Source organism: Pristiophorus japonicus, unplaced genomic scaffold (genome assembly GCF_044704955.1).
Source record: "Pristiophorus japonicus isolate sPriJap1 unplaced genomic scaffold, sPriJap1.hap1 HAP1_SCAFFOLD_1321, whole genome shotgun sequence".
In the NCBI taxonomy this organism is placed as follows: domain Eukaryota; kingdom Metazoa; phylum Chordata; class Chondrichthyes; family Pristiophoridae; genus Pristiophorus; species Pristiophorus japonicus.
Window position 1 is genome coordinate 63597 of NW_027250989.1, and position 13564 is coordinate 77160.

General features: G+C 53.1%; 1 long non-coding RNA gene across 1 annotated transcript in view; it reads left to right on the forward strand.

Moving 5' to 3' along the window:
• Positions 1-3286, forward strand: part of LOC139242406 (uncharacterized) — a 3343-nt gene extending 57 nt beyond the window's left edge. The window contains exons 2-3 of the long non-coding RNA XR_011589172.1: positions 1687-1725; positions 3222-3286. This is a non-coding gene — a long non-coding RNA (uncharacterized lncRNA). The remainder of the gene's footprint in view (positions 1-1686; positions 1726-3221) is intronic.
• The last annotated feature ends 10278 nt before the right edge of the window (positions 3287-13564 follow it).

The following is a 13564-nucleotide window of genomic DNA, read 5'->3' on the forward strand; positions in this document are numbered from 1 at the left end:
GTCTCTCTCCCCCCCATCGTCTCCTCTCTCCCATACCCTCTCCACCATTCCCCTCCCCCTCTCTCCCATTGCCCTTCCCCCTCTCTCTCCCCTCTCCCCCTCTCTCTCCCCCCCTCCCCCTCTCTCCCATTCCCCTCCCCCTCTCTCTCCCCCCTCCCCCTCTCTCCCATTCCCCTCCCCCTCTCTCCCATTCCCCTCCCCCTCTCTCCCATTGCCCTTCCCCCTCTCTCTCCCCTCTCCCCCTCTCTCTCCCCCCTCCCCCTCTCTCCCATTCCCCTCCCCCTCTCTCTCCCCCCTCCCCCTCTCTCCCATTCCCCTCCCCCTCTCTCTCCCCCTCCCCCTCTCTCCCATTCCCCTCCCCCTCTCTCCCATTCCCCTCCCCCTCTCTCCCATTCCCCTCCCCCTCTCTCCCATTGCCCTTCCCCCTCTCTCTCCCCCCCTCCCCCTCTCTCCCATTCCCCTCCCCCTCTCTTCCATTCCCCTCCCCCTCTCTCCCATTGCCCTTCCCCCTCTCTCCCATTCCCCTCCCCCTCTCTCCCATTCCCCTCCTCCTCTCTCCCATTCTCCTCCCCCTCTCTTCCATTCCCCTCCCCCTCTCTCCCATTCCCCTCCTCCTCTCTCCCATTCTCCTCCCCCTCTCTTCCATTCCCCTCCCCCTCTCTCCCATTGCCCTTCCCCCTCTCTCTCCCCCCTCTCTCTCTCCCCTCTCCCTCTCCCCCCCTCCCCCTCTCTCTCTCCCCTCCCCCTCTCTCTCTCTTCCCCTCCCCCTCTCTCTCTCTCTCCCCCCTCCCCCTCTCTCTCCCCCTCCCCCTCTGCCCCCTCCCCCTCTCTCCCAACCCCCTCCCCCTCTCTCTCTCCCCCCTCCCCCTCTCTCCCAACCTCCTCTCCCTCCCTCCCCTTCCCCCTCCCGCTCTCTCCCAACCCCCTCTCCCTCCCTCCCCTTCCCCCTCCCCCTCTCTCCCATTCCCCTCCCTCCTTTCCAATTCCCCTCACCCCTCTCTCCCACCCCCTCCCCCTCTCCCATCCCCTCCCCCTCTCCCATTCCCCTCCACCCTTTCCAATTCCCCTCGCCCCTCTCTCCCATTCCACTCCCCCTCTCGCCCATTCCCCTTCCCCTCTCTCCCATTCCCCTCCCCCCTCTCTCCCAATCCCCTCCCCCCTCTCTCCCAACCCCCTCTTCCTCTCTCCCATTCCCCTCCCCTCTCTCTCCCATTCCCCTCCCCTCTCTCTCCCATTACCCTCCCTCCCCTCTCCCATTCCCCCTCCCCTTCCCTTCCCCTCTCCCCTCCCCGCCTCCCCTCTCCTCCCCATCTCTCCCATCCACCCCTCCCTTTTCTCTCCCACCCCCCCTCTCTTCCATTCTCCCTCTCCATCTCTATCTCTCCCTTTCCTCCTCCTTCCCACTCTCTCCCATTTAATCCCCCCGACACACACACACACACACACACAGCAGGAAAGCCCTAGGCTCCATTCCGGGCCTAGTGTTGGGTCAGCCTGATTCCAAGGCCGGGAGGGAAGGTCTTCAATTGGCCTCACTGCCGTTTGGTCAGGAGCAGGAAGAGTCAGCCAGGGTTCCAGCTCCGGGTTACCCTGGGACTGTGGCTGGTGTGGGGGTGGGGGGAAGCCGGGGATGCTGGGGCCAGTGATCGTGACCTTAACGTTCTGGTTTTTATGTTTCTGTTCCAGGATGCCCAGAAGGCGACTTGCGATAGCAGCCTGTCGGAGGTACAGTGGGTGGTGTGAGCGTCACGGTTCGGGGTGTGGGGGTTCAGGGGTCGCGGTCGGGGCGTGGGGGGTTCAGGGGTCACTGTTGAGTGTGGGGGGTTCGGCTGTCACGGTTGGGGTGTGGGAGTTCGGGGGTCACTGTTGGGTGTGTGGGGGGTTCGGGTGTCACGGTTGGGGTGCGGGGGTTCGGGGGTCACTGTTGGGTGTGTGGGGGGTTCGGGTGTTACGGTTGGGGTGCGGGGGTTCAGGGGTCACTGTTGGGTGTGGGGGGTTCGGGGGTCACGGTTGGGGTGTGGGAGTTCGGGGGTCACTGTTAGGTGTGTGGGGGTTCGGGGGTCACTGTTGGGTGTGGGGGGTTCGGCTGTCACGGTTGGGGTGTGGGGGGTTCGGGTGTCACGGTTGGGGTGCGGGGGTTCGGGGGTCACTGTTGGGGTGTGGGGGGTTCGGGTGTCACGGTTGGTGTGTGGGGGGTTCGGGGGTCACGGTTGGAGTGTAGGGGTTCGGGGGTCACGGTTGGGGATGTGGCGGTTTAAGGGTCATGGTCGGGGGTTTGGGGGCCACAGTTAGGTGTGTGGGTTCAGAGGTCACTGTTTATAGTGTTGGGGTTCATGGGTCACGGTTGGGGGTGTGGGGGTTTGAGGGTCACAGTTAAGGGTGTGGGGGTTCGGAGGTCGCTGTTGGGGGTTCGGGGGTCACGGTTCAGGATGTGGGGGTTCAGGGGTCTCTTGGGGATGTGGGGGTTCAGGGGCCATTGTTGGGGTGTGGGTGTTAGGGGGTCACAGTTGGGGTGTGGAGGTTCGGGGGTCACGTCTGGGGTTGTGGAGGTTCGGGGGTCACGGTTGGGTTGTGGGGTTTGGCGGTCAGGGGTTTGGGGGGTGAGGTCATGGTCGGGGTTTGGGGGTCATGCTTGTGGTGTGGGGGTTCGGGGGTCACTGTTGGGGTGTGGGGGTTCGGGGGTCACGGTTGGGGTGTGAGGGTTCGGGTCATGGTTGGTGATGTGGGGCTTTGGGGGTCACGGTCGGAGGTATGGGAGTTTGAGGTCATGGTCGGGGGTTCGGGTGTCACGGTTGGGGTGTGGGGTTCGGGGGTCACGGTTGGAGGTGTGGGGATTTAGGGGTCACGGTTCAGGATGTGGGGGTTTGGGGTTACGGTTCAGAATGTGGGTATTCAGGGGTCACAGTTCCGGATGTGAGAGTTCAGGGGTCATGGTTCAGGATGTGGGGGTCGGGGGTCACGGTTGGGGATGAGGGGGTTTAGGGGTCATGGTTGGGGATGAGGGGGTTTAGGGGTCATGGTTGGGGATGTGGGGTTTTAGGGGTCACGGTTGGGGGTATAGGGGTCAGGGTTGGGGGTGTGGGGGTTCGGGTTGGGTGTGTGGGTGTTCAGGGTCAGGGTTGGGGGTGCGGGAGCCAGGGTTGGGGGTTCGGGGGACAGGGTTGGGGGTGCGGGGGTTTACGGACACACTGCGAATCTCTCTGACTGATTCCCCCCTCCAGCTGACGGGAAGCCTGGACCCAGTGAACCGGATCCAGATGAGGACACGTCGCACCCTGAGGGGCCACTTGGCCAAGATCTACGCCATGCACTGGGGCACCGATTCCAAGTAAGGTCCCGTCAGTCCATTATCGAAACAGGTAGACTGGCGCTTGTTCTGGGGGAGGTGCTGGTGCTCGTTGGGTGAGTGCGTAGGTCGGGTATGTGATTGTGTGCGTCCATTGGGAACCTTTTCTCCTTATTCCCGCTATCAAAACCCTTCATAATTCTCAATACCTCAACAACAAGATGTAATGAGCAAGGTGGATCAAGGGGAACCAGTAGATGTGGTGTATTTGGATATAAGGAGAACAAACCCAGCTTCTCCAGTCTCTCCACATCACTGATACCAATTTGGTCAATCTCCCCCTTGACCTTCTCTGCTCCTGGAAAAACAACCCCAGCTTCTCCAGTCCTTGCAGCCGGACATCTAATTTAATCATGTTGTGGTTGTTGTTCTCAAGCTCTTCCCGTACCGTCAGATTCTGGTTCCTTACTCCAGGGGGTTTTGGGGGCTGGGGGGAGTAGTTTGGCGGTTTGGGGAGGTGTTTGGTGGTTTGGGGAGGTGTTTGGCGGTTTGGGGAGGTGTTTGGGGGCTTGGGGATGTTTGGGGTTGTTTGGGGATGTTTGGGGGGTTGGAGATGTTTGGGGGTTTCGGGATGTTTGGGGGTTTGTGGATGTTTGTGGATGTTTGAGGTTGTTTGGGGATGTTTGGGGGGGTTGGAGATGTTTGGGGGGTTGGAGATGTTTGGGGGGTTGGAGATGTTTGGGGGGTTGGGGATGTTTGGGGGTTTGGGGGTTTGGAGATGTTTGGGGGGTTGGGGATGTTTGGGGGGTTGGGGGGTTTGGGATGTTTTGGGATGTTTGGGGGTTTGGAGATGTTTGGGTGTTTGGGGAAGTTTGGGGGTTTGGGGATGTTTGGGGGGTTGGGGATTTTGGGATGTTTGGGGGTTTGGGGATGTTTGGGGGTTTGGGGTTTTGGAGTTGTTTGGGGATGTTTGGGGATTTTTGGGGGTTTGGAGATGTTAGGGTGTTTCGGGATGTTTGGGGGTTTGGAGATGTTTGGGGGTTTGGCGATATTTGGAGGTTTGGGGATGTTTGGGAGTGTTTGGGGGTTTGAGGATGTTTGGAGATGTGTGGGGATGTTTGGGGGTTTGGGGATGTTTGGGGTTTAGAAACATAGAAACATAGAAAATAGGTGCAGGAGTAGGCCATTCGGCCCTTCTAGCCTGCACCGCCATTCAATGAGTTCATGGCTGAACATGCAACTTCAGTACCCCATTCCTGCTTTCTCACCATACCCCTTGATCCCCCTAGTAGTAAGGACTTCATCTAACTCCTTTTTGAATATATTTAGTGAATTGGCCTCAACAACTTTCTGTGGTAGAGAATTCCACAGGTTCACCACTCTCTGGGTGAAGAAACTCCTCCTCATCTCGGTCCTAAATGGTTTACCCCTTATCCTTAGACTGTGACCCCTGGTTCTGGACTTCCCCAACATTGGGAACATTCTTCCTGCATCTAACCTGTCTAACCCCGTCAGAATTTTAAATGTTTCTATGAGGTCCCCTCTCATTCTTCTGAACTCCAGTGAATACAAGCCCAGTTGATCCAGTCTTTCTTGATAGGTCAGTTCCACCATCCCGGTAATCAGTCTGGTGAACCTTCGCTGCACTCCCTCAATAGCAAGAATGTCCTTCCTCAGGTTAGGAGACCAAAACTGTACACAATACTCCAGGTGTGGCCTCACCAAGGCCCTGTACAACTGTAGCAACACCTCCCTGCCCCTGTACTCAAATCCGCTCGCTATGAAGGCCAACATGCCATTTGCTTTCTTAACCGCCTGCTGTACCTGCATGCCAACCTTCAATGACTGATGTACCATGACACCCAGGTCTCTTTGCACCTCCCCTTTTCCTAATCTGTCACCATTCAGATAATAGTCTGTCTCTCTGTTTTTACCACCAAAGTGGATAACCTCACATTTTTATCCACATTATACTTCATCTGCCATGCATTTGCCCACTCACCTAACCTATCCAAGTCGCTCTGCAGCCTCGTAGCATCCTCCTCGCAGCTCACACTGCCACCCAACTTAGTGTCATCCGCAAATTTGGAGATACTACATTTAATCCCCTCGTCTAAATCATTAATGTACAGTGTAAACAGCTGGGGCCCCAGCACAGAACCTTGCGGTACCCCACTAGTCACTGCCTGCCATTCTGAAAAGTTCCCATTTACTCCTACTCTTTGCTTCCTGTCTGACAACCAGTTCTCAATCCATGTCAGCACACTACCCCCAATCCCATGTGCTTTAACTTTGCACATTAATCTCTTGTGTGGGACCTTGTCGAAAGCATTCTGAAAGTCCAAATATACCACATCAACTGGTTCTCCCTTGTCCACTCTACTGGAAACATCCTCAAAAAATTCCAGAAGATTTGTCAAGCATGATTTCCCTTTCACAAATCCATGCTGACTTGGACCTATCATGTCACCTCTTTCCAAATGCGCTGCTATGACATCCTTAATAATTGATTCCATCATTTTACCCACTACCGATGTCAGGGGATGTTTGGGGATTTTTGGGGGTTTGGAGATGTTAAGGGGTTTCGGAGTGTTTGGGGATGTTTGGGGGTTTGGAGATGTTTGGGGGTTTGGCGATATTTGGGGATTTGGGGATGTTTGGGGATGTTTGGGGGTTTGGAGATGTTTGGGGGTTTGGAGATGTTTGGGGATGTTTGGAGATGTGTGGGGATGTTTGGGGGTTTGGAGATGTTTGGGGTTTGGGGATGTTTGGAGATGTTTGGGGGTTTGGAGCTGCTTGGGGGTTTGGGGATGTTTGGGGGTTTGGGGATGTTTGGGGGTTTGGAGATGTTTGGGGGGTTGGAGCTGTTTGGGGGTTTGGGGATGTTTGGGGTTTTGGGGATGTTTGGGGGTTTGGAGCTGTTTGGGGATGTTTGGGGGTTTGGGGATGTTTGGGGGTTTGGGGATGTTTGGGGGTTTGGAGATGTTTGGGGATGTTTGGAGATGTTTGGGGGTTTGGGGATGTTTGGGGGTTTGGGGATGTTTGGGGGTTTGGAGATGTTTGGGGGTTTGGAGCTGTTTGGGGGTTTGGGGATGTTTGGGGGTTTGGAGATGTTTGGGGGTTTGGAGCTGTTTGGGGGTTTGGGGATGTTTGGGGTTTTGGAGCTGTTTGGGGGTTTGAGGATGTTTGGGGATGTTTGGGGATGATTGGGTGTTTGGAGATATTTGGGGGTTTGGGGATGTTTGGGGATGTGTGGGGGTTTGGGGATTTTTGAGGGGTTTGGAGATGTTTGGGGTTTTGGGGATGTTTGGGGATGATTGGGTGTTTTGGGATGTTTGGGGGTTTGGGGATGTTTGGGGGTTTGGAGCTGTTTGGGGATGTTTGGGGATGTTTGGGGGTTTGGGGATGTTTGGGGGTTTGGAGATGTTTGGGGATGTTTGGAGATGTTTGGGGGTTTGGGGATGTTTGGGGGTTTGGGGATGTTTGGGGGTTTGGAGATGTTTGGGGGTTTGGAGCTGTTTGGGGGTTTGGGGATGTTTGGGGGTTTGGAGATGTTTGGGGGTTTGGAGCTGTTTGGGGGTTTGGGGATGTTTGGGGTTTTGGAGCTGTTTGGGGGTTTGAGGATGTTTGGGGATGTTTGGGGATGATTGGGTGTTTGGAGATATTTGGGGGTTTGGGGATGTTTGGGGATGTGTGGGGGTTTGGGGATTTTTGAGGGGTTTGGAGATGTTTGGGGTTTTGGGGATGTTTGGGGATGATTGGGTGTTTTGGGATGTTTGGGGGTTTGGGGATGTTTGGGGGTTTGGAGATGTTTGGGGTTTTGGGGATGTTTGGGGATGATTGGGTGTTTTGGGATGTTTGGAGGTTTGGGGATGTTTGGAGATGTGTGGGGGTTTGGGGATTTTTGGGGGTTTGGAGATGTTTGGGGTTTTGGGGATGTTTGGGGATGATTGGGTGTTTTGGGATGTTTGGGGGTTTGGGGATGTTTGGGGGTTTGGGGATGTTTGGGGTTTTGGGGATGTTTGGGGATGATTGGGTGTTTTGGGATGTTTGGGGGTTTGGGGATGTTTGGGGGTTTGGAGATGTTTAGGGGTTTGGGGATGTTTGGGGATGATTGGGTGGTTTGGAGATGTTTGGGGGTTTGGGGATGTTTGGGGTTTTCGAGCTGTTTGGGGGTTTGAGGATGTTTGGGAATGTTTGGGGATGATTGGGTGTTTGGAGATATTTGGGGGTTTGGGAATGTTTGGGGATGTTTGGAGGTTTGGGGATGTTTGGAGATGTGTGGGGGTTTGGGGTTTTGGGGATGTTTGGGGATGATTGGGTGTTTTGGGATGTTTGGGGGTTTGGGGATGTTTGAGGGTTTGGGGATGTTTGGGGGGTTGGGGATGATTGTGTGTTTGGGGATGTTTGTGTGTTTGGGGATGTTTGTGTGTTTGGGGATGTTTGAGGGTTTGGGGATGTTTGGGGGGTTGGGGATGTTTGGGGGTTTGGGGATGTTTGAGGTTGTTTGAGAATGTTTGGGGGGTTGGAGATGTTTGGGGGTTTGGCGATGTTTGGGGGGTTGGGGATTTTGGGATGTTTGGGGGTTTGGGGATGGTTGGGGGTTTGGAGATGTTTGGGGGTTTGGGGATGTTTGGGGGTTTGGGGATGTTGGGGTTGGTGGATGTTTGGGGGGTTAGGGATTTTGGGATGTTTGGTGGTTTGGGGATGTTTGGGGGCTTGGGGTTTGGAGATGTTTGGGGGTTTGGGGATGTTTGGGGGTTTGGGGATGTTTGGCGGTTTGGGGATTTTGGGGGGTTTGGGGATTTTTGGGGGTTTGGAGATGTTAGGGGGTTTCGGGATGTTTGGGGGTTTGTAGATGTTTGCGGGTTTGGCAATATTTGGGGGTTTGGGGATGTTTTGGGGTGTTTGGTGGTTGGGGATGTGTGGGGATGATTGGGGGTTTGGAGACGTTTGGGGGTTTGGAGACGTTTGGGGGTTTGGACATGTTTGGGGTTTTGGAGATGTTTGGGGTTTGGGGATGTTTGGGGGTTTGGAGACGTTTGGGGGTTTGGAGATGTTTGGGGTTTTGGAGATATTGGGGGGCTTGGAGATGTTTGGGGTTTTGGAGATGTTTGGGGGTTTGGAGATATTTGAGGGTTTGGGGATGTTTGGGGGTTTGGGGATGTTTGGGGGTTTGGAGATGTTTGGGGTTTTGGGGATGTTTGGGGATGATTGGGGGTTTGGGGATGTTTGGGAGTTTGGAGATGTTTGGGGGTTTGGGGATGTTTGGGGGTTTGGGGATGTTTGGAGATGTGTGGGGATGTTTGGGGGTTTGGAGATGTTTGGGGTTTGGGGATATTTGGAGATGTTTGGGGGTTTGGAGATGTTTCGGGGTTTGGAGATGTTTGGGGGTTTGGGGATGTTTGGAGGTTTGGGGATGTTTGGAGATGTGTGGGGATGTTTGGGGGTTTGGAGATGTTTGGGGGTTTTGGGATGTTTGGAGATGTTTGGGGGTTTGGAGATGTGTGGGGATGTTTGGGGGTTTGGAGATGTTTGGGGGTTTGGGGATGTTTGGAAATGTTTGGGGGTTTGGAGATGTGTGGGGATGTTTGGGGGTTTGGAGATGTTTGGGGGTTTGGAGATGTTTGGGGTTTTGGGGATGTTTGGGGATGATTGGGGGCTTGGGGATGTTTGGGAGTTTGGAGATGTTTGGGGGTTTGGGGATGTTTGGGGGTTTGGGGATGTTTGGAGATGTGTGGGGATGTTTGGGGGTTTGGAGATGTTTGGGGTTTGGGGATATTTGGAGATGTTTGGGGGTTTGGAGATGTTTCGGGGTTTGGAGATGTTTGGGGGTTTGGGGATGTTTGGAGGTTTGGGGATGTTTGGAGATGTGTGGGGATGTTTGTGGGTTTGGAGATGTTTGGGGTTTGGGGATATTTGGAGATGTTTGGGGGTTTGGAGATGTTTCGGGGTTTGGAGATGTTTGGGGGTTTGGGGATGTTTGGAGGTTTGGGGATGTTTGGAGATGTGTGGGGATGTTTCGGGGTTTGGAGATGTTTGGGGGTTTGGGGATGTTTGGAGATGTTTGGGGGTTTGGAGATGTGTGGGGATGTTTGGGGGTTTGGAGATGTTTGGGGGTTTGGGGATGTTTGGAGATGTGTGGGGATGTTTGGGGGTTTGGAGATGTTTGGGGGTTTGGGGATGCTTGGAAATGTTTGGGGGTTTGGAGATGTGTGGGGATGTTTGGGGGTTTGGAGATGTTTGGGGGTTTGGAGATGTTTGGGGGTTTGGGGATGTTTGGAGATGTTTGGGATTTTTGATCTGTTTGGAGGTTTGGGGATGATTGGGGGATTGGGGATGTTTGGGGGTTGGAGATATTTGGCGGTTTGGGGATGTTTGGGTGTTTGGGGATGTTTGGGGGTTTGGGGATGTTTGGGGCTTGGAGATATTTAGGGGTTTGGAGATATTTGGGGTTTTGGAGATGTTTGGTGTTTTGGGGATTTTTTAGGATGATTGGGTGTTTTGGGATGTTTGGGGGTTTGGGAATGTTTGGGGGTTTGGAGATGTTTCGGGGTTTGGGGATGTTTGGGGGGTTGGGGATGATTGGGAGTTTGGGGATGTTTGGGGGGTTGTAGATGTTTGGGGGTTTGTAGATGTTTGGGGGTTTGGGGATGTTTGGGGGTTTGGAGATGTTTGGGGGTTTGGAGATATTTGGGGGTTTTGAGATATTTTGGGTTTGGAGATGTTTGGGGTTTTGGGGATGATTGGGTGTTTGGGGATGATTGGGTGTTTGGGGATGTTTGGGGGTTTGGAGATGTTTGGGGTGTGGGTTGTTTGGGGATGATTGGGTGTTTGGGGAAGTTTGGGGTTTTGTGGATGTTTGGGGATGTTTGGAGATGTGTGGGGTTGTTTGGGGGTTTGGAGATGTTTTGGGTTTGGGGATGTTTGGAGATGTTTGGGGGTTTGGAGATGTTTGGGGTTTTGTGGATGTTTGGGATGATTGGGTGTTTTGGGATGTTTGGGGGTTTGGGATGTTTGGGGGTTTGGAGATGTTTAGGGGTTTGGTGATGTTTGGGAGTTTGGGGATGTTTGGGGGTTTGGAGATGTTTGGGGGTTTGGAGATGTTTGGAGATATTTGGGGTTTGGAGATATTTGGGGTTTGGAGATGTTTGGGATGTTTGGAGATGTTTGGGGATTTGGAGATGTTGGGGGTTTGGAGATGTTTGGTGTTTTGGGGATGTTTGGTGGTTTGGGGATGTTTGCGGGTTTGGGGATGTTTTGGGGGTTTGGAGATGTTTGGGGTTTTGGGATGTTTGTGTGTTTGGTGATGTTTGTGGGTTTGGGGATGATTGGGAGTTTGGGGATGTTTGGGAGTTTGGAGATGTTTGGGGATGATGGGATGTGTGGGTTGTTTGGGGGTTTGGAGATGTTTGGGTTTGGGGATCTTTGGAGATGTTTGGGGGTTTGGAGTGTTTGGGGTTTTGTGGATGTTTGGGGATGATTGGGTGTTTTGGGATGTTTGGGGGTTGGGATGTTTGGGGGTTTGGAGATGTTTAGGGGTTTGGTGATGTTTGGGAGTTTGGGGATTAGGGGGTTTGGAGATGTTTGGGGGTTTGGAGATGTTTGGAGATATTTGGGGTTTGGAGATATTTGGGGTTTGGAGATGTTTGGGATGTTTGGAGATGTTTGGGGATTTGGAGATGTTTGGGGGTTGGAGTTTGGTGTTTGGGATGTTGGTGGTTTGGGGATGTTTGCGGGTTTGGGGATGTTTGGGGGTTTGGAGATGTTTGGGGTTTTGGGGATGTTTGTGTGTTTGGGGATGTTTGTGGGTTTGGGGATGATTGGGAGTTTGGGGACGTTTGGGAGTTTGGAGATGTTTGGGGATGTTTGGAGATGTGTGGGGTTGTTTGGGGGGTTTGGAGATGTTTGGGGTTTGGGGATGTTTGGAGATGTTTGGGGTTTGGAGATGTTTGGGGTTTTGTGGATGTTTGGGGATGATTGGGTGTTTTGGGATGTTTGGGGGTTTGGGATGTTTGGGAGTTTGGAGATGTTTAGGGGTTTGGTGATGTTTGGGAGTTTGGGGATGTTTGGGGGTTTGGAGATGTTTGTGTGTTTGGGGATGTTTGTGTGTTTGGGGATGTTTGTGTGTTTGGGGATGTTTGGGGTTTTGGGGATGTTTGTGTGTTTGGGGATGTTTGTGTGTTTGGGGATGTTTGGGGGTTTGGGGATGATTGGGAGTTTGGGGATGTTTGGGGGTTTGGGGATGTTTGAGGGTTTGGAGATGTTTGGGGGTTTGAGGATGTTTGGGGATGTTTGGGGATAATTGGGTGTTTGGAGATATTTGGGGGTTTGGGGATGATTGGGTGTTTGGGATGTTTGGGGGTTTGGGGATGTTTGGAGTTGTGTGGGGATGTTTGGGGGTTGGAGATGTTTGGGGATGTTTGGAGATGTGTGGAGATGTTTGGGGGTTTGGAGATGTTTGGGGTTTGGGGATGTTTGGAGATGTTTGGGGGTTTGGAGATGTTTGGGGATGTTTGGAGGTTTGGAGATGTTTGGGGTTTTGGGGATGTTTGGGGGTGATTGGGATGTTTGGGGGGTTTGGGGATGTTTGGGGGTTTGGGGATGTTTGGGGGTTTGGGGATGTTTGGGGGTTTGGAGATGTTTGGGGTTTTGGGGATGTTTGGGGATGATTGGGTGTTTTGGGATGTTTGGGGGTTTGGGGATGTTTGGGGTTTGGAGATGTTTAGGGGTTTGGGGATGTTTGGGGGGTTGGGGATGATTGGGAGTTTGGGGATGTTTGGGGGTTAGTAGATGTTTGGGAGTTTGTAGATGTTTGGGGGTTTGGGGATGTTTGGGGGTTTGGGGATGTTTGGGGGTTTGGAGATATTTGGGAGTTTGGAGATATTTTGGGTTTGGAGATGTTTGGGGTTTTGGGGATGATTGGGTGTTTGGAGATGTTTGGGGGTTTGGGGATGTTTGGGGGTTTGGAGATGTTTGCGGTTTTGGGGTTGTTTGGGGATGATTGGGTGTTTGGGGATGTTTGGGGGTTTGGGGATGTTTGGGGGTTTGGAGATGTTTAGGGGTTTGGGGATGATTGGGTGTTTGGGGATGTTGGGGGTTTGGGGATGTTTGGAGTTGTGTGGGGATGTTTGGGAGTTTGGAGATGTTTGGGGATGTTTGGAGATGTGTGGGGATGTTTGGGGGTTTGGAGATGTTTGGGGTTTGGGGATGTTTGGAGATGTTTGGGGGTTTGGAGATGTTTGGGGATGTTTGGAGGTTTGGAGATGTTTGGGGTTTTGGGGATGTTTGGGGGTGATGGGATGTTTGGGGGGTTGGGGATGTTTGGGGGTTTGGAGATGTTTGGGGTTTTGGGGATGATTGGGTGTTTTGGGATTTTGGGGGTTTGGGGATGTTTGGGGGTTTGGAGATGTTTAGGGGCTTTGGGGATGTTTGGGGGGTTGGGGATGATTGGGAGTTTGGGGATGATTGGGAGTTTGGGGATGTTTGGGGGTTTGTAGATGTTTGGGGGTTTGTAGATGTTTGGGGGTTTGGAGATATTTGGGAGTTTGGAGATATTTTGGGTTTGGAGATGTTTGGGGTTTTGGGGATGATTGGGTGTTTGGAGATGTTTGGGGTTTGGGGATGTTTGGGGTTTGGAGATGTTTGCAGTTTTGGGGTTGTTTGGGGATGATTGGGTGTTTGGGGATGTTTGGGGGTTTGGAGATGTTTGGGGTTTTGGGGATGTTTGGGGATGATTGTGTGTTTTGGGATGTTTGGGGATGTTTGGGGGTTTGGAGATGTTTAGGGGTTTGGGGATGTTTGGGGGGTTGGGGATGATTGGGAGTTTGGGGATGTTTGCGGGTTTGTGATGTTTGGGGGTTTGTAGATGTTTGGGGGTTTGGGGATGTTTGGGGGTTTGTAGATGTTTGGGGGTTTGGGGATGTTTGGGGGTTTGGAGATGTTTGGGGGTTTGGAGATATTTGGGGGTTTGGAGATATTTTGGGTTTGGAGATGTTTGAGGTTTTGGGGATGATTGGGTGTTTGGAGATATTTGGGGGTTTGGGGATGTTTGGGGGTTTGGAGATGTTTGGGGATGTTTGGAGATGTGTGGGGATGTTTGGGGGTTTGAGATGTTTGGGGTTTGGGGATGTTTGGAGATGTTTGGGGGTTTGGAGATGTTTGCGGTTTTGGGGTTGTTTGGGGATGATTGGGTGTTTGGGCATGTTTGGGGATGTTTGGAGATGTGTGGGGGTTTGGAAGCGGTTTGGGGATGTTTGGGGTTTTGGAGCTGTTTGG